Below are 19,386 nucleotides of genomic sequence, written 5' to 3' on the forward strand. Positions count from 1 at the left end.
ATTGCGAATAGAAATTTCTTAGCAGTTTCTGAGTAGCTTGAGACTTACTCAGCAATTGCAATCAGTTCAGTTAGTTTCGTTCCTGGTTTGACGTCACAAACACACCCAGCGTTCGCCCAGACACTCCCCCGTTTCTTCAGACACTCCCGCGTTTTTCCCAGAAACGCCAGCGTTTTTTCGCACTCGCCCAGAAAACGGCAAGTTTCCGCCCAGAAACACCCACTTCCTGTCAATCACAGTACGATCACCAGAACGATGAAAAATCCTCGTAATGCTGTGAGTAAAATACCTAACTTTTGTGTAAAATAACTAAGCGCATGCGCTTTGCGAACGTTGTGCATGCGCAGTAAGCGACTAATCGCAATATAGCGAAAATCGGCAACGAGCGAACAACTCGGAATGACCCCCTATGTAAATAGTACAATAATACCGTGATGAATTTAGGGATGTGGCAGTGTCAATGAACTATGCTTTCTACTTTATTGCGTGAGGAGAGGGGAGCGTGAGCTACCTGAGAGGAGATAAGAGCCCAGGGGTGACAGTTGAGGAGGAGCTGTTGAATGGTGGGCAGGCGGCACAGTGGAGCAGAGGATCCTCCAGTGCGATTGCAGGTATGAGCGGGGTGGCAGCAGCTACCAGAGATTAGTGAAAGAGAGAGAAGCGGCTCCGCTGACCTGGTGTGGAGATAAGCCAGTGAGATAACAAGCAGCATCAGCGGAGAGCATACCTCCCAACTGTCCGATTTTTGCGGGACAGTCCAGTTTTTTTAAACTGTCCCTCTGTACCACCCGTGGGCCGCTGGGCGGGGGTGGGGCAGTTGGGAGGCCCCTGCACGCGCTGCTCTGCCTAGCAGAGCAGCGGTGAATAGACGCTGTGCGCATGCGCACAGCGTCTGTTCAGTGGAGCTGGCGGAGAGGGGGCATGCCAGCAGATCACAAAGCACTGGGCATGCCCCCTCAGTGAAGAAAACAGGAGCGTGGCTCGCGGTCGTGGGGCACTCCCGCAAAGCCATGCCCCTTTTCATAGGCCACGCCCCTTTCCCTGCTTGGTCAGAGACAAAGTTGGGAGGTATGGCGGAGAGGTCCGGAGTCGCAGCGGTAGTTAGGTGCTGCCAGAAAATCGCAGGTAGTTTATGGACATCCGCATCCTGCACTGGGAACAGAAAGAAGGAAAGAGTCGGGGGAGTGCCAGATGACTACACAGCAACCACGGCTAGTGTAAGTGACCAGAACTAGCCTTAAACACTGGCATAGCAAGCCTTACACCATTCCCGGCCATCATTAGACAACCTCCGCACTAATTATAACGTAGTTAGTGTTAAAGGTAACCCCAGGAAAGGGCACCCCTCGCTTAACCAAGTTCAAGCACGCATTCAGTCAGTCAGCATCAGGTTCATGCACGGCTGCAGCCAGTGACCAGTCAACAAAGTAACCTTTGTAATAACTAGCCACGTGTGTTTAGTGAGGAATAACAGAGTAGATCTGCTTTATTTCCTGAAAGCATTACATTATAAAGAGATACACATTTGCATACAGTGTCGTAGTTTCCTTACACAAAGCATAATCCTATTGGTTAATGATCTCTTTAATTCTATTGGTTAACATACTTTTCTTATTCTATTGGATAATAAACTCCTATCTTCTTAGTAAAGTCTATGTGGTTTTATGTGGGGCAACTGTGGACTTTTGCTAAGCTCGTAACCTACATATGTCTGGTTATGTTTCCATACCTGCTATATCGCAAACTGACAAATACCTTTTGAAGCCTTCACGTCTAGCTGCTGACATTATATTTCTGCAAGGAAAGTATATCTTAGATATAGGTCATAACTTCACAATATGGGTTCATACAAAGTGCAGTGTCTGTACTTTTTCCTGTGTCAGCTCTATGATGAAAACAATTTGAAACAGCTTGTCAGATGTCAAACAAAATGGAGTCTTATGAACAAATATGGCTTCCATCTTTATCAACTTCCCCTCTTTGTTTCTAATTTTTACTGTTACGCTACCCTTCCTTTACCTGGTCATTGATTCTATAGGGGCACCTACTTTCACGACTGATGTACCATAAGGGCACAACATACGTGGGCTAGTCCATTCAACACCCCTATGATCAGGCAGAACCAATGTTCCCTATCCTCTTATTACTAACCACAAGAGAAAGTTCACAAAGGAGAAGCGTTTTCTCAAGATTAAATCATTATAATGTTCATAGTCCTTGAAAATGTTTATAACTTCATATTGTGATAGCAATGTTCCTTTAGATCATGTCATCATAGCAATAGGGACAGCTGAAAGCTTCTGTGTATCTTGTATGGCAGGTATCACAGTAGAATGCAGTGGAGTTGTATATGGTGGTGTCTCCCATAAGTTCCAGATAAATTGGTTGTGATTTTCCAGTTTCAGAAACACCTCGGACAGAAAAAGATCTTTGTGTAAGTATCTTTTGTATTATCCACACAATAATCTTTACAACAATATATATTACTAATAGCAAAGCAAGCATCTTGGCAATAATGGACAATATTCCTGCTAACCATCCTCCTATGCCCTGGAACCAATTGTTTGGATTTAACCATGAAAGCCAAGAAAAGTATGAGTCTGGAATTACACTGGTGTAGTTATGGTCAATAGCGAACTGATTTTTCAACTGTATTACTCCATTCATCTTTTCATCAATAATATCTTCTGGGTTAGTATCATTAGTTATATAAGTACAACACTTAACTCCATATACAGTTTGTAACGTGACACAATAGCCTGCAGAAGCTGCTGTAAGGTAATCCAAAATCATGCGGTGCTGAATAAGCTCTGTTCGGACAGCTTGGAGCTCATGTCCAATATACCTAAAGGTACTATCATATATTTCAGTGATATTGTCAATTATATCCCCCAAGGCCTGGATCATTTTCTAATTTGCAGTGGATCCCCAAGTACCAAATGTAATTATGTTTCCAAAACCCAATCCCAGTTTGTAGCCTGTACTTAAGGTAAAGAGATGCTTATATTTCTTGCTTATTGTTTTAACTTCACGTTTGGTCAGTTTCTGGCCTGGGGGTGTCACCTTGGATGTAAATTGTTCTTTCATATCCTCATGATCTAATGTAACTACATCAGGAATGAGTGTACCTATAAAACATATTCCAAAAGCATTGTATGATAACCATTTATAAGCCCGTCTACCATATGTAATAGATCCCACTAGGTAAAGTGTATGGCTCATCCTACAATGCATATATTATTGCTTCATCCAAGAGTTCACAAGGATATTCCTCTCCTGGTTTCCTATCATGCAATGGGTCCAATGTTTCAGAGACATTTAACCCTACCATTTTTGCTATTGTGGCCCAAAGGTGTTTTGGATTATCTATATTTAATATATGTGTACAGCTTGTGGTGGCCCCAAAATTTTTTATTCCAGTAAGATCAGTCCCTTCATCAGGTTTCCATCCTGCCCATCGTTTGGCTGTTTCTTCTCCTACAGATTTATTTATACACACTACCTGTTGTTCTTTAGTAAAATGATAACTTTTTACTATTAAAGCTGGAGCTTTGGTCATATCATAAGGGGGTGCAGTGTGTTCTCCACAACCACGGTTTTTGACCATGTCATATGTGACGGGCACTGGGACAAATCCTACATTTCCTTGTCCTCTTGGGACGTGACTGCAAATCCAACAGTCTGAAAGGTTTGCATCTTTACCCAGTAATGTATGGTAGGTATCGAGAGGTTGTGTATGTACCGTGTGCGAGGGGTCACCCTTGCACCACTCTTTGCATGTTGCCTCTGAATTAGACCCACAATACCTAAAAATACACTCTTCTACTGCAGTCTTTTGCTTACAGTTGTTCCTTATTGCACCTACTGATTTGCGTCTTCTAGGTTTATATGCATTTACTGGAGTATTTGGTGAAGTCATAGCGGTAGACATTTCTGATAGAATAGGGAGATTAATGATTCATTTATATTTCCCTTTGTGTCATTACCCTTGGTATGGTTACCACTTATGGCCCTGTCACGTGACTCCTCATAATAGTATGGATCGAGTATTAATGACCATATAAGGATAACCATGCCAACAATAAGAACTGAATAACACATTATACATGCCCACAGACCCATGTCTGGTCTGGGGCTTATGAGATGATATCTGTACATTCTGATTGTGTATCGTGATTGGATAATACTTCCTTTGTTACTTTTTTGCAATGTGATGCATGTACCCACAAATCCCTTCCACACAATTTGACCGACGTGGCTGTCGTCAACAGGACTTGGAATGGACCTTCAAATCTGGGTTCTAGAGACTTTCTTACATGTTTCTTAGTGACCACCCAATCACCTGGCTTCAGTTCATGCGTTTCCTGTGACTTGTTAGGATCTGGAATAGAACCAAAAACTTTGTCGTGCATTTTGGTTAGTTGCTGTTGTATATGTATTACATACGGAGCTAAGTCACCATGCTCATGTTGCAGTTATTGAGGAAAATAGCAGCCTGTCCTAGCTGCAGTACCAAAAAGGATTTCATACAGTGTTAACCCATGCTTTCCACTGGGAGTATTTCTAACTGAGAAAAGAGCTATGGTCAAGCATTCTAACCATGTTTTACTTGTTTCTGCCACTAATTTCTGTAGCTTCAATTTTAGGGTATAGTTCGTCCTTTCCACGTAACCACTGCTTTGTGAATGATAAGCCGTGTGGAAGGCCTGGGTAACCCCTAAATCAGATAAAATTTTGCCCAATATCTCTCCTGTAAAATGAGTACCTTTGTCACTTTTAATAACTTCAGGTACGCCAAACCTGCATATTACTTCTTGCATTAACTTCTTTGCAACTGTCTTAGCATTTGCTGCCCTGCAAGGCCAAGCTTCGACCCAATTTGAAAATAGGTCTTTGCACACAAGTACATTTTCATACCCAGAACATTTAGGTAACTGGATAAAGTCTATTTGTAATCTCTGAAAGGGGTAGCAAGTTTGTGGGGTACTTTTTGCTGGTACCTTCACAACCTTTCCTGGGTCATGTAAAGCACAAGTTACACATCGTGCAACATAAGCCTGTGCTGCTTGTGTGAAACCTGGTGCTACCCAATGCTGGTTTAAAATCCTCACCATTGCATCTCTGGATTGATGCGTTTTTCCATGCAATATTTGTGCAAAGACTGGGTAAAGTGAGCGTGGTAAACAGAGACGGTTTTCCACCATCCATTTGTCACCGTGTATTCGCCCACCTAATTGTTCCCAATCCTTTTTCTCCTTGCCTAAGGCTTGTGCTTGTAATTTGCACAAAAACTGTGAGTCTAATGACTCTGGTGTGACAGTTAACATCACCTGAGTGTCTGGCAGAGGCTGGACTGCTGCAGCTTTTGCTGCCTGATCAGCTAGAGCGTTTCCTCTGACCTCTGCAGTATCCTCTTTAGTGTACGCTTTGACCTTTATGACTGCTAATTTCTTTGGCAATTGAAAGGCAGCAAATAATGCCCTAATACAGTCTGCATGTTTTATTGGTTTTCCTGAAGAACCTATAAAATCTCTGCTCTTCCAGATAACTGCATAGTCATGGGCAATACCAAAGCAGTACCTTGAGTCTGTATAAACGTTAACTGTTTGACCTTCAGCATAAATACAGGCTGCTATCAGAGCCCTAAGTTCTGCCTCCTGAGCTGAACTACCTGATGGCAAGGGTTCCTGTATTAAGATGTCTGTTTCTGTGGTAACTGCAAAACCTGTATGCGGATCCCCATCCACATAGTACCTGGAGCCATCCACAAATAAATGTAAATCTGCATTTAGTAGAGGATGTTCCTGTATGTCTGGTGTACTTGCGGTTTCAAGGGTCATTAACTCTATACAATCATGTTCTTGATCGTGTGTAGAAATTGAAAAATTTTATTGGTTTTCTGAGCCTGTCATTTCATCATCACTCGCACCATTCCCCTCTTTTGAAACCAGCGGCAATAATGTAGCTGGGTTCAAAGAAGTACAACGTTCGATAGTGACATTAAGCAATGCTACTTCATATTTGGTTAGTCTAGCAGCAGATAGATGTTTAGTCTGTGCTTGGTTAAGAATTTCAGCCACTGAGTGAGGCACCTGTACAGTTAAGGGATGACCCAGAACAATATCAGCAGCCTTGTCTAACAGTAACGCTGCTGCTGCTGTTACTGACTTGACACATGTTGGTGCTGCCCGTATGACTGGGTCTAACTGTACTGAGTAATACGCTAGGGGTCGCTGTTTGTCACCATGTACCTGCGTTAATATTCCTTGCGCATGGCCTGAAATTTCACAACAAAACAAATTAAAAGGCCCTGCATAATTAGGAAGTCCTAATGCTGGTGCTGATATTATGTCTGTTTTTAACTGACAAAAAGCATCTAGCTGTTCTTGTGTCATGAGTAATGCACCTTGTGCATTTTGTCCCTTTAGGGCATCATATAACACTTGTAGTTTCTGTGATGCGCCTACAATCCACTCTCTGCAATAAGTGATTAGTCCTAAAAAGGATCTGAGTTGTTTAAGTGTCTGAGGAGGTCTAACTGATGAAATTACATTTCTCCTCTCTGTAGTAATGTGTTTAGCATTAGCAGAAATACAATGACCCAAAAATTGTATTTTGTCTTGTGCGTACTGTAACTTGTCCTTGGATACCTTGCAATTCTTTTTGTGTAAAAATAATAACAAGGAATATGTGTCTTGTTCACATTTCTGTCTGTCATCTGCACACAAAAGTAGGTCATCTACATATTGTATCAGTACTGTGGACGCATTCTCTGGTGCCCATTCCTGACGGACCAATACCATAGCCTCGCTAAATCCACTGGGACTTACTGCTCCTCCCTGAGGCAATCTTGTCCAGCAGTACTGCTGTACCTTAAAGGTAAAGGCTAGCAGTAACTGACTATCCTCAGTAATGGGCACACTGAAAAATGCGTTGGCGAGATCGATGACAGTGAATACTGTAGCACTAGTTGGAATCTGGTTGAGAAGTGTGTGCGGGTTGGGAACAATAGGACTATCTATGATCATCCTCTTGATGACCTCACGTAGGTCATGTATAAGCCTGTAAGAGGGCTTATCATCTATTTGGGAACATTTTTTAATGGGAAACAGAGGCGTATTCCAAGGGGACCTGCAGGTCTTAAGGACCCCTGCCTTAACATAATCCCCAATTTGTTTCCCTATCGCTTCCATCTGTTCACTATTTAGGGGATACTGTTTCATTTTAACTGGTTGTACATTGGGCTTCAATTTGATAGCCACTGGTGTTACTGGGAGTAAACCCACATCTACTTTACTGCTTGACCACAGGTCCTGTGGTAATGTTTGAAGCAATTCAGGAAGCGAAGTACTTGAGGAGTTACACTCCTGAGATGAGACAAACATGTAAGTATCAAAAGCAATTCTTTGGTTGTCACAAGCATGAGTTGAAATCGACACAGTTCCATCTTTAAATATTATACAGGCTTCTAGGGCAGATAAAAGATCCTCTCCTATTAAGTTTACTGGGCAGTCCTCAGATATGAGAAACTGTGTGACAACTGATTTACCCTCTGGGCCAGAAACTTTTACTGGTTTGGATTGTTGTAGGAACTGTGTTTGCCCATGTAAACCTGTAGCATGTACTTGATCAACTGAAATTAGATTTTTGGGCACTAAGTCTTTTCTTATTACAGATCTGGCTGCCCCGGTGTCCACCAAAACCCTGATGATTGGACCTCCATTAAGAGTTAGAGGTAAATTACATTGGGGTCCTGCCTTAGATACTCTGCAGGGAAAAGTGGGCACTCTGGGGCCGTGTTCCTAATCTGATTTGTGCTTGTCTAGAGAATTGTGGCTGCTCTAAAATGGTTTCTGCAAATTGGTTTGCTGATTTTTCCATTTCTGATAGTCCCTTTTAAGATGCAGTGGCGGATCTAGACTTAACTTTTAGGGGGGGGCGGTTTAAGAATTATGACTCCTCCCCCTAATCATAGCCCCTCCCACTTAGTAATGCCCTTCCCGTTCGCTTTTAAATTTCCTATTGTTGCCATTACTAATAAAATGTTGGCAGTTAGTGGAGAGAACCCTGCGCACTGGTGATACAGACTGGCGAACCGCCATTCCTTCCATCAGGGGTGGTAGAGGCTAAGACAGTAGAGCAATTTAAACATGCATGGGATAGACATAAGGATATTCTTACAAAGAAATAAGGATCAGATAAGGTTAGAGATAAAAAATAATGTAAAAAAAAAAGGGGCAGACTAGATGGGCCAAGTGGTTCTTATCTGCCTACAAATTCTGTTTCCACAGCACACAGAATGAGCCGAAATTCACATTATAGCACACTGTATGAGCTGAAATTCACATTGTAGCACACAGTATGATCCAAAATTCACGTTATAGCACACTGAATGAGCCGAAATTCACATTGTAGCACACAGTATGATCCAAAATTCACATTATAGCACACTGTATGAGCCGAAATTCACATTATAGCACACAGAATGAGCCAAAATTCACATTATAGCACGCAGAATGAGCCAAAATTCACATTATAGCACACTGAATGAGCCGAAAGTCACATTATAGCACACTGTATGAGCTGAAATTCACATTGTAGCACACTGTATGATCCAAAATTCACATTATAGCACACTGAATGAGCCGAAATTCACATTGTAGCACACAGTATGATCCAAAATTCACATTATAGCACACTGTATGAGCCAAAATTCACATTATAGCACACTGAATGAGCCGAAATGCACATCATAACACACTGAATGAGCCGAAATGCACATCATAGCACGCAGAATGAGCCGAAATGCACATTATAGCACGCAGAATGAGCCGATATTCACATTATAGCACACTGAATGAGCCGAAATGCACATTATAGCACGCAGAATGAGCCGAAATTCACATTACAGCACACTGCATGAGCCAAAATAATGCAGGGACATAATAAGATTTTACTCACCGGTAAATCTATTTCTCGTAGTCCGTAGTGGATGCTGGGAACTCCGAAAGGACCATGGGGAATAGCGGCTCCGCAGGAGACTGGGCACAACTAAAGAAAGCTTTTAGGTCACCTGGTGTGCACTGGCTCCTCCCACTATGACCCTCCTCCAAGCCTCAGTTAGGACACTGTGCCCGGACGAGCTGACATAATAAGGAAGGATTTTGAATACCGGGTAAGACTCTTACCAGCCACACCAATCACACCGTAGAACTCGTGATACCATACCCAGTTTAACAGTATGAAAACAACTGTGCCTCTCAACAGATGGCTCAACAATAACCCTTTAGTTAACAATAACTATGTACAAGTATTGCAGACAATCCGCACTTGGGACGGGCGCCCAGCATCCACTACGGACTACGAGAAATAGATTTACAGGTGAGTAAAATCTTATTTTCTCTGACGTCCTAGTGGATGCTGGGAACTCCGAAAGGACCATGGGGATTATACCAAAGCTCCCAAACGGGCGGGAGAGTGCGGAAGACTCTGCAGCACCGAATGAGAGAACTCAAGGTCCTCCTCAGCCAGGGTATCAAATTTGTAGAATTTTGCAAACGTGTTTGCCCCTGACCAAGTAGCAGCTCGGCAAAGTTGTAAAGCCGAGACCCCTCGGGCAGCCGCCCAAGATGAGCCCACCTTCCTTGTGGAATGGGCTTTTACTGATTTAGGATGCGGCAGTCCAGCCGCAGAATGCGCCAGCTGAATTGTGCTACAAATCCAGCGAGCAATAGTCTGCTTAGAAGCAGGAGCACCCAGCTTGTTGGGTGCATACAGGATAAATAGCGAGTCAGTTTTCCTGACTCTAGCCGTCCTGGAAACATAAATTTTCAAGGCCCTGACTACGTCCAGCAACTTGGAATCCTACAAGTCCCTAGTAGCCGCAGGCACCACAATAGGTTGGTTCAAGTGAAAAGCTGATACCACCTTAGGGAGAAACTGGGGACGAGTCCTCAATTCTGCCCTATCCATATCTAAAATCAGATAATGGCTTTTACATGACAAAGCCGCCAATTCTGACACACGCCTGGCTGAAGCCAAGGCCAATAACATGACCACTTTCCACGTGAGATATTTTAGATCCACGGTTTTAAGTGGCTCAAACCAATGTGATTTTAAGAAACTCAACACCACGTTGAGATCCCAAGGTGCCACTGGAGGCACAAAAGGGGGCTGAATATGCAGCACTCCCTTAACAAACGTCTGAACTTCAGGTAGTGAAGCTAGTTCTTTCTGGAAGAAAATCGACAGAGCCGAGATCTGTACCTTAATGGAGCCTAATTTCAGGCCCATAGTCACTCCTGCTTGTAGGAAATGCAGAAATCGACCCAGTTGAAATTCCTCTGTTGGGGCCTTTTTAGCCTCACACCAAGCAACATACATCCGCCATATGCGGTGATAATGCTTTGCAGTTACATCTTTCCTGGCTTTAATCAGCGTAGGAATGACTTCCTCCGGAATGCCCTTTTCCTTCAGGATCCAGCGTTCAACCGCCATGCCGTCAAACGCAGCCGCGGTAAGTCTTGGAACAGACAGGGCCCCTGCTGCAGCAGGTCCTGTCTGAGCGGCAGAGGCCATGGGTCCTCTGAGATCATCTCTTGAAGTTCCGGGTACCACGCTCGTCTTGGCCAATCCGGAACCACGAGTATTGTTCTTACTCCTCGTTTTCTTATTATTCTCAGTACCCTTGGTATGAGAGGCAGAGGAGGGAACACATAAACTGACTGGTACACCCACGGTGTCACTAGAGCGTCCACAGCTATCGCCTGAGGGTCCCTTGACCTGGCGCAATATCTCTCTAGTTTTTTGTTTAGGCGGGACGCCATCATGTCCACCTGTGGCCTTTCCCAACGGTTTACCAACAGTTGGAAGACTTCTGGATGAAGTCCCCACTCTCCCGGGTGTAGGTCGTGTCCGCTGAGGAAGTCTGCTTCCCAGTTGTCCACTCCCGGAATGAACACTGCTGACAGTGCTAAGACGTGATTTTCCGCCCATCGGAGAATCCTTGTGGCTTCTGCCATCGCCTTCCTGCTTCTTGTGCCGCCCTGTCGGTTTACATGGGCGACTGCCGTGATGTTGTCTGATTGGATCAGTATCGGCTGGTTTTGAAGCAGAGGCCTTGCCAGACTTAGGGCATTGTAAATGGCCCTCAGTTCCAGAATATTTATGTGTAGGGACGACTCCTGACTTGACCAAAGTCCTTGGAAATTTCTTCCCTGTGTGACTGCCCCCCAGCCTCGAAGGCTGGCATCCGTGGTTACCAGGACCCAGTCCTGTATGCCGAATCTGCGGCCCTCTTGAAGATGAGCACTCTGCAGCCACCACAGCAGAGATACCCTGGTCCTTGGAGACAGGGTTATCAGCCGATGCATCTGAAGATGCGATCCCGACCACTTGTCCAAGAGGTCCCACTGAAAGGTTCTTGCATGGAACCTGCCGAATGGAATTTTGCTTTGTAAGAAGCTACCATTTTTCCCAGGACTCGTGTGCAGTGATGCACCGATACCTGTTTTGGTTTCAGGAGGTCTCTGACTAGAGATGACAGCTCCTTGGCTTTCTCCTGCGGGAGAAACACTTTTTTCTGTTCTGTGTCCAGAACCATCCCCAGGAACAGTAGGCGTGTGGTAGGAACCAGCTGTGACTTTGGAATGTATAGAATCCATCCGTGCTGTTGTAGCACTTCCCGTGCTACTCCGACCAACAACTGCTCCTTGGACCTCGCCTTTATAAGGAGATCGTCCAAGTACGGGATAATTAAAACTTCCTTTCTCGAAGGAGTATAATCATTTCTGCCATTACCTTGGTAAAGACCCTCGGTGCCGTGGACAGTCCAAACGGCAGTGTTTGGAATTGGTAATGGCAATCCTGTACCACAAATCTGAGGTACTCCTGGTGAGGATGGTAAATGGGGACATGTAGGTAAGCATCCTTGATGTCCAGGGATACCATGTAATCCCCCTCCTCCAGGCTTACAATAATCGCCCTGAGCGATTCCATCTTGAACTTGAATTTTTTTATGTATGTGTTCAAGGATTTCAAATATAAAATGGGTCTCACCGAACCGTCCGGTTTCGGTACCACAAACAGTGTGGAATAGTAACCCCGTCCTTGTTGAAGTAGGGGCACCTTGACTATCACCTGCTGGGAAAACAGCTTGTGAATTGCCTCTAGCACAGTCTCCCTGCCTGAGGGAGTTGTCGGCAAGGCAGATTTGAGGAAACGGCGGGGGGGAGACGCCTCGAATTCCAGCTTGTACCCCTGAGATACTACTTGAAGGATCTAGGGATCCACCTGTGAGCGAGCCCACTGATCGCTGAAATTTTTGAGGCGCCCCCCCACCGTACCTGGCTACGCCTGTGGAGCCCCCCCGTCATGCGGTGGACTCAGAGGAAGCGGGGGAAGAATTTTGATTCTGGGAACTGGCCGACTGGTGCAGCTTTTTCCCTCTTCCCTCGTTTTACACGCTTGCATTTCTGAAGCCGAAAGGACTGTACCTGATAATACAGTGCTTTCTGAGGCTGTGAGGAAACCTGAGGTAAAATATTTTTCTTCCCAGCTGTTGCTGTGGATACGAGGTCCCAGAGACCATCCCCAAACAATTCCTCACCCTTATAAGGCTCTATGTGCCTTTTAAAGTCAGCATCACCTGTCCAGTGTCGGGTCTCTAATAACCTCCTGACCGAATGGACATTGCATTAATTCTGGATGCCAGCCGGCAAAATATCCCTCTGTGCATCCCTCATATATAAGACGACGTCTTATGTTCGCAAAATAGTATCCCTGTTTGACAGGGTTACAGACCACGCTGCAGCAGCACTATCTTCAGGTCTCAGTCTAGTACCTGAGTGTGTAAATACAGACTTCAGGATAGCCTCCTGCTTTTTATCAGCAGGTACCTTCAAAGTGGCCGTATCCTAAGACGGCAGTGCCACCTTTTTTGACAAACGTGTGAGCGCCTTATCCACCCTAGGGGATATCTCCCAGCGTAACTTATCCTCTGGCGGGAAAGGGTACGCCATCAGTAACTTTTTAGAAATTACCAGTTTCTTATCGGGGGAACCCACGCTTTTTCACACTTCATTCACTCATTTGATGGGGGAACAAAACACTGCCTGCTTTTTCTCCCCAAACATAAAACCCTTTTTTAGTGGTACTTGGGTTAATGTCAGAAATGTGTAACACATTTTTTATTGCCGGGATCATGTAACGGATGTTCCTAGTGGATTGTGTATATGTCTCAACCTCGTCGACACTGGAGTCAGACTCCATGTCGACATCTGTGTCTGCCATCTGAGGGAGCGGGCGTTTTTGAGCCCCTGATGGCCTTTGAGACGCCTGGGCAGGCGCGGGCTGAGAAGTCGGCTGTCCCATAGCTGTTACGTCATCCAGCCTTTTATGTAAGGAGTTGACACTGTCGGTTTATACCTTCCACCTATCCATCCACTCTGGTGTCGGCCCCACAGGGGGCGACATCACATTTATCGGCATCTGCTCTGCCATCACATAAGCCTCCTCATCAAACGTGTCGACACAGCCGTACCGACACACCGCACACACACAGGGAATGCTCTGACTGAGGACAGGACCCTTGGGGAGACAGAGAGAGAGTATGCCAGCACACACCAGAGCGCTATATAATTTAGGGATTAACACTATATTGAGTGAATTTTTCCCAATAGCTGCTTGTATATACAATATTGCGCCTAAATTTAGTGCCCCCCCTCTCTTTTTAACCCTTTGAGCCTGAAAACTACAGGGGAGAGCCTGGGGAGCTGTCTTCCAGTTGCACTGTGAAGAGAAAATGGCGCCAGTGTGCTGAGAGAGATAGCTCCGCCCCTTTTTCGCTGACTTTTCTCCCGCTTTTTTATGGATTCTGGCAGGGGTATTTATCACATATATAGCCTCTGGGGCTATATATTGTGATATATATGCCAGCCAAGGTGTTTTTATTGCTGCTCAGGGCGCCCCCCCCCCCCCAGCGCCCTGCACCCTCAGTGACCGGAGTGTGAAGTGTGCATGAGGAGCAATGGCGCACAGCTGCAGTGCTGTGCGCTACCTTGGTGAAGACTGATGTCTTCTGCCGCCGATTTTCCGGACCTCTTCTTGCTTCTGGCTCTGTAAGGGGGACGGCGGCGCGGCTCCGGGACCGAACACCAAGGCCAGTTCCATGCGGTCGATCCCTCTTGAGCTAATGGTGTCCAGTAGCCTAAGAAGCCCAAGCTAGCTGCAAGCAGGTAGGTTCGCTTCTTCTCCCCTTAGTCCCTCGCTGCAGTGAGCCTGTTGCCAGCAGGTCTCACTGTAAAATAAAAAACCTAATTATATACTTTCTTTCTAGAAGCTCAGGAGAGCCCCTAGTGTGCATCCAACCTCGGCCGGGCACAAAATCTAACTGAGGCTTGGAGGAGGGTCATAGTGGGAGGAGCCAGTGCACACCAGGTGACCTAAAAGCTTTCTTTAGTTGTGCCCAGTCTCCTGCGGAGCCGCTATTCCCCATGGTCCTTTCGGAGTTCCCAGCATCCACTAGGACGTCAGAGAAATATACTTTAGTTAGGAGAAGAGGGGGGAGACATGGAACACAGAGGGGGCACACACAAACTTACTTTAGTTTGGAGGGTACACTGACAGTGAGTGACACCTGCTGCAGCCAGCAGCATGAGGAGTCGGATGGAGGCCGGGTGCCGCCGCGGCATTGGGAACGAGGTGGAGAGCGGTGCAGCGTGGCGGGGGACGGGGAGAGAGAGCGTCCTGACGCGCGTACAGGAAGGAGGGGGCGTGGTCAGAACAGAGGCCGCTCAGCCGCTGTATGCGCGTCAGGATGCTCTCTCTCTCTCCCCTTCCCCCACCGCGCTGCACCGCTCTCCACCTCGTTCCCTACACCGCAGCGGGACCCGGCCTCCATCCCGGTGGCGGTATGTTTAGGGGGGGCGTTCGCCCTAATCGCCCCCCGCTAAATCCGCCACTGTTAAGATGACTCTTTTTATTGCAGGCAAAACACAGACCCAGTCTCCTTGCTGTTTCAGTAGTGGATCTGAATCTGTTATCAGAGCCCTGTTTTTGGGTATCTTGTTGGAATTTACCTGGTGCTTGTTGTACCAGATAAATAGTCTGTGAAGCTGACTTCTTTTTGTCAGCTTTTTCCTGATTATTATGTTCAATGGCACGCAAGATAGTGAGCATCACATCTGGAGCCAATGTCCCTGCTTCTGGCCTGCTGCGGTACAATTCTTCCTTTAGGGCGGGGGATAGACCATTAAGGAAGGCAGTCTTGAATACTCTAATGTCTCTAGGCGCTGTCATATTAAAGCCTTGATCAGTATGGCGTCTATGCATGATATCATAGTACTGCTGTACTGATTCTGTTTTAATTTGCCTGTGTTCTTGTGCTGCTGGTGCATTTTCTACCAGGCGATTGCAGAAAAGTTCACATTTTTCTATCCACGTCTGGCCAGAAGCACAAGCTTTGCGCTCGGTTTCACCAGGTATGGCAAGTGCTTCACCTGGAGGGTCAGGCTGCATTTGCTCTATTTGACTTGCAATCAGATCTCCTGCAGAGGCTTTTGTTACTTCATCTAGATCTAGCCATGTAGCATTATAAATCGTTCTTAATCTTTTAACCTGCTTAAGAAACCCCATGGGTTGAAGTTTAATATCTGGTATGTCCTTGACTATTGTTAACAGTTCTGTATTTGTCCATGGCTTGTACCATGTTGTGGTTCTGCGCCGCTCTGCCTGTGCTGCGTTACCATCCACAGCTGCTACAGCAGGTGTGATTGAATCTTGTGTACATACCGGATACAATCCATAGGGGACTGGTCCCTCGGGTACAGTATATGCTGGAGGTGCAGATGCCAGACTAGAGACCACACATCCAGTTTGTTTAGGATGCACTCCTGGTCTTTTGACATTACATGCTGTGCACTCTTTAGTTTGCCAATGTATAAGTTTAGGGCATCCGCATCTCCAAGTATATTTTGTAGGTTTCTTATTTTTAAGTAATGGCAACAATTCACTGATAGATTTCTTAAACCTAACGGATTTCCTATCATTTGGTCCTTCACAGGGTTTACATTTGTAAGACCAGGGTGTCTGACAAACTGGACATATTGTGTCATCTGGTGGGTTACAATGTCCACAATTTGGACATGCCCAGTAAGGATACCCTTTGGTTTTCTTGGGACCTCTACATCTCATTGTTTCCTGTCTTGATGTGTCTGCATCATCCCAGTCATCAAAATTTATTAGGGACATTTGTACCTGAATTTGGTCTTCCTCTTCTAACTCTATCTCATACTGAAGTAATTCACCCGTGTCAATCCACAACTCAAGCCTACGCTCCAGTTTATTATCCTTCACATATCTCTCATAGGTTACTCTGATCTGTTTCAACCTGTCTGGGTCCAGAGTGCCATCAATAGACAATCCTGCCCGTTGAAACAACCGCCTCATACCCTTCAAGCATTGCTCACCATGTACATTCTTCATAATGTCCATGGCACTCCGAGGTGCTTCATCCGAAGGATAAGTATTTGTATTTCCCATACTTATTGGCCACTAAGTATTCAGAATCCGGGAAATATCAGTAGCCTGGATCTAATGGATCCTCTGAGATATAACTGTGAGGAAAATTGCCTGGAGCAGAGGTGATTTGTAACCAATTTTTACCTATGTCATTATCCTTTGGAATGAAATGAGATCCCATCAATATGAACACATCATCTGGGTTTTCTCTATTTTCCCAAACCCCTTCTTCTGCAGAGTACACTACTGCTTTTAAAACAAATGGATGTCCCTCCCCTAACTTATGTATGATAGCTATGCAGACACAATCCTTACAGGACATTTAACTTGCATCCATTGCTTGCACCAGTCTGTGTTTACAGATCACAGAAGAGAGAGAAAAAAAAGTTTTAAACGACTTCCGTTCCTGATTTTTTTTCTTAACTCTGTACGCTATAATTTTTAAAGCGACAGGAAGTGCTTTATGGTACTAACAAGGTATGCAAGTCAGATGCAATGATATTCTACTGTGATTACAACTTAGACTCTTATATTGTGTACAATATACTGCTCTGAATCTTTCAATTCAGAAAGTATATCTGACCACTTCCTTCCAATGTCTCTTACTGTAGGAATGAAATGGCAATAAATTGGTACAAATATGTAAAATCCTTCTTCCCAAGGTTCAGAACATAGGGGAGATTCTCCTGGACTACAAATATAATGTAAATAAAATGTCTGATTGTGGTGTGCCTTTACTAAGAGTACTACACACTTACAAAGGGGACATGTCTGTTTCATAACTCTGAGTTCTTTCTAAAGTCTTCCTACACTACCTTAACACATTTATACTGCAGTAACACTGACTTAACCTACGTTCTAATTCTCTTTATAAGACAGACAAGACAGTGTTCCAGCCCTCAAGTGCCACATGGGTCACTTAAGTATGCGCATAGGATCGCTACCGCACCGGATCACCTGACCAGACTCATTGGATGTTTTAACTACGCCACTTCAATCTCCTGTTTATTTGAGGTATACAGACCAAGTACACGGGTCCCAGGAGCCACTACCACCAGTGAAGGCAGCTGCAGCAACGTCCAGTTTAACAACCCGTCAGTTGATTATGTATACACACTCTAAATACTCAGGAAAAATTCACGCTCACATTCATTGATTCATACGCCTTTGTAACATATATAAGCACATATAAGCAAGAGAATAGAAGAAAAAAGAGAAAATCAACCTCCTTACTGAGTGAACTTTGTGCGCACGATCCCGATACCTGTCTTGCAGCAGAACAGATTGGACAGTTAACGGAATGAGAGTCTACAGAGAAATATCTCTACGTACCGTGCATGGGTTTTGAGTCTCAGTCCAAGAACCGTCAGCCCAGTCGTCCGCTGTACGACAGGTGATGTGGATCTCGGTTTGGGAACCTCCAGATTGTTAAAGGTAACAAGGATAGGGCACACCTCGCTTAACCAAGTTCAAGCACGCATTCAGTCAGTCAGCATCAGGTTCATACACGGCTGCAGCCAGTGACCAGTCAACAAAGCAACCTTTGTAATAACTAGCCACGTGTGTTTAGTGAGGAATAACAGAGTAGATCTGCTTTATTTCCTGAAAGCATTACATTATAAAGAGATACACATTTGCATACAGTGTCGTAGTTTCCTTACACAAAGCATAATCCTATTGGTTAATGATCTCTTTAATTCTATTGGTTAACATACTTTTCTTATCCTATTGGTTAATAAACTCCTATCTTCTTAGTAAAGTCTATGTGGTTTTATGTGGAGCAACTGGGGACTTTTGCTAAGCTCGTAACCTACATATGTCTGGTTATGTTTCCATACCTGCTATACCGCAAACTGACAAATACCTTTTGAAGCCTCCACGTCTAGCTGCTGACATTATATTTCTGCAAGGAAAGTATATCTTAGATATAGGTCATAATTTCACAATATGGGTTCAAACAAAGTGCAGTGTCTGTACATTTTCCTGTGTCAGCTCTAAGCTGAAAACAATTTGAAACAGCTTGTCAGATGTCAAACAAAATGGAGTCTTATGAACAAATATGGTTTCCATCTTTATCATTAGTAATTGTGCTAGCATCAGTTCAACCGAAAAGGCAGCTGTTAGTAGGAGTGCAGACAGGACTGCATGTTATTTGAATCTGACAAGTGATGAGGTAATAAATACACCTCATATATGCCATTTTTCAGTCCACACTGTGTAATATATGAATGAAGTAACTTACGTGGTTAATCAATTCACCACACTGCTTGCATTCATTACTAGACTGTAAAAAGGACATTGCTCCTATAAGAGATTGTTCACAGATGCACTGGAGTGTGTGAAACCCAGAGGATACACTTGACTTGAAGATCTGAAATATGGTTCACTCCACTAATACCCCTTTCACACCGAACAAATAAACCGGTATCGACCCGGCATATTGCCGAGTCAACACGGGTCGGCATGCGGTGTGAAAGGGGCAAGCAGTGTTATACCCGGGTTGAATACCGGGTCAGTGGCTGCGTAAATGGGCTCCCGGGTCGATGCGTCCCGGGACCCGTTTACTACAGCAGGGAGAGTCGGTGCGGAGATGATCTCATCTCCCAGCGCCACCCCCGCCACCAGCTCCCCCTCCCCCCCCCCCCCGCTGCTATGGCAACCCGCCCGGCATATTGCTGGGTCGGGGTAGACTGCAGCAGCTGCCAATGCCGGATCCCACCCGGGAAGGACCCGTTTCCAATTCCCGGGTGGAATCCGGCATTGGAAGTGTGAAAGGGGTATAATGTACTTAACCTGTAGAACCATTGTCCATTATTGCATGTAAATCCGAGGAAAGAATAGACTAGGGGGGTAATTCCAAGTTGATCG

General features: G+C 45.0%; 1 long non-coding RNA gene across 1 annotated transcript; it reads left to right on the top strand.

Annotated features, from left to right (window-relative positions):
- Positions 1-576: 576 nt before the first annotated feature.
- Positions 577-18,256, top strand: LOC134956957 (uncharacterized). Its single transcript, XR_010186333.1, has 4 exons — positions 577-1,217; positions 2,321-2,434; positions 7,676-7,735; positions 17,394-18,256. It is a non-coding gene; the product is annotated as an uncharacterized LOC134956957 (long non-coding RNA).
- Positions 18,257-19,386: the final 1,130 nt, after the last annotated feature.

The sequence above is a fragment of the Pseudophryne corroboree genome, chromosome 9, assembly GCF_028390025.1.
Source record: "Pseudophryne corroboree isolate aPseCor3 chromosome 9, aPseCor3.hap2, whole genome shotgun sequence".
NCBI lineage: Eukaryota > Metazoa > Chordata > Amphibia > Anura > Myobatrachidae > Pseudophryne > Pseudophryne corroboree.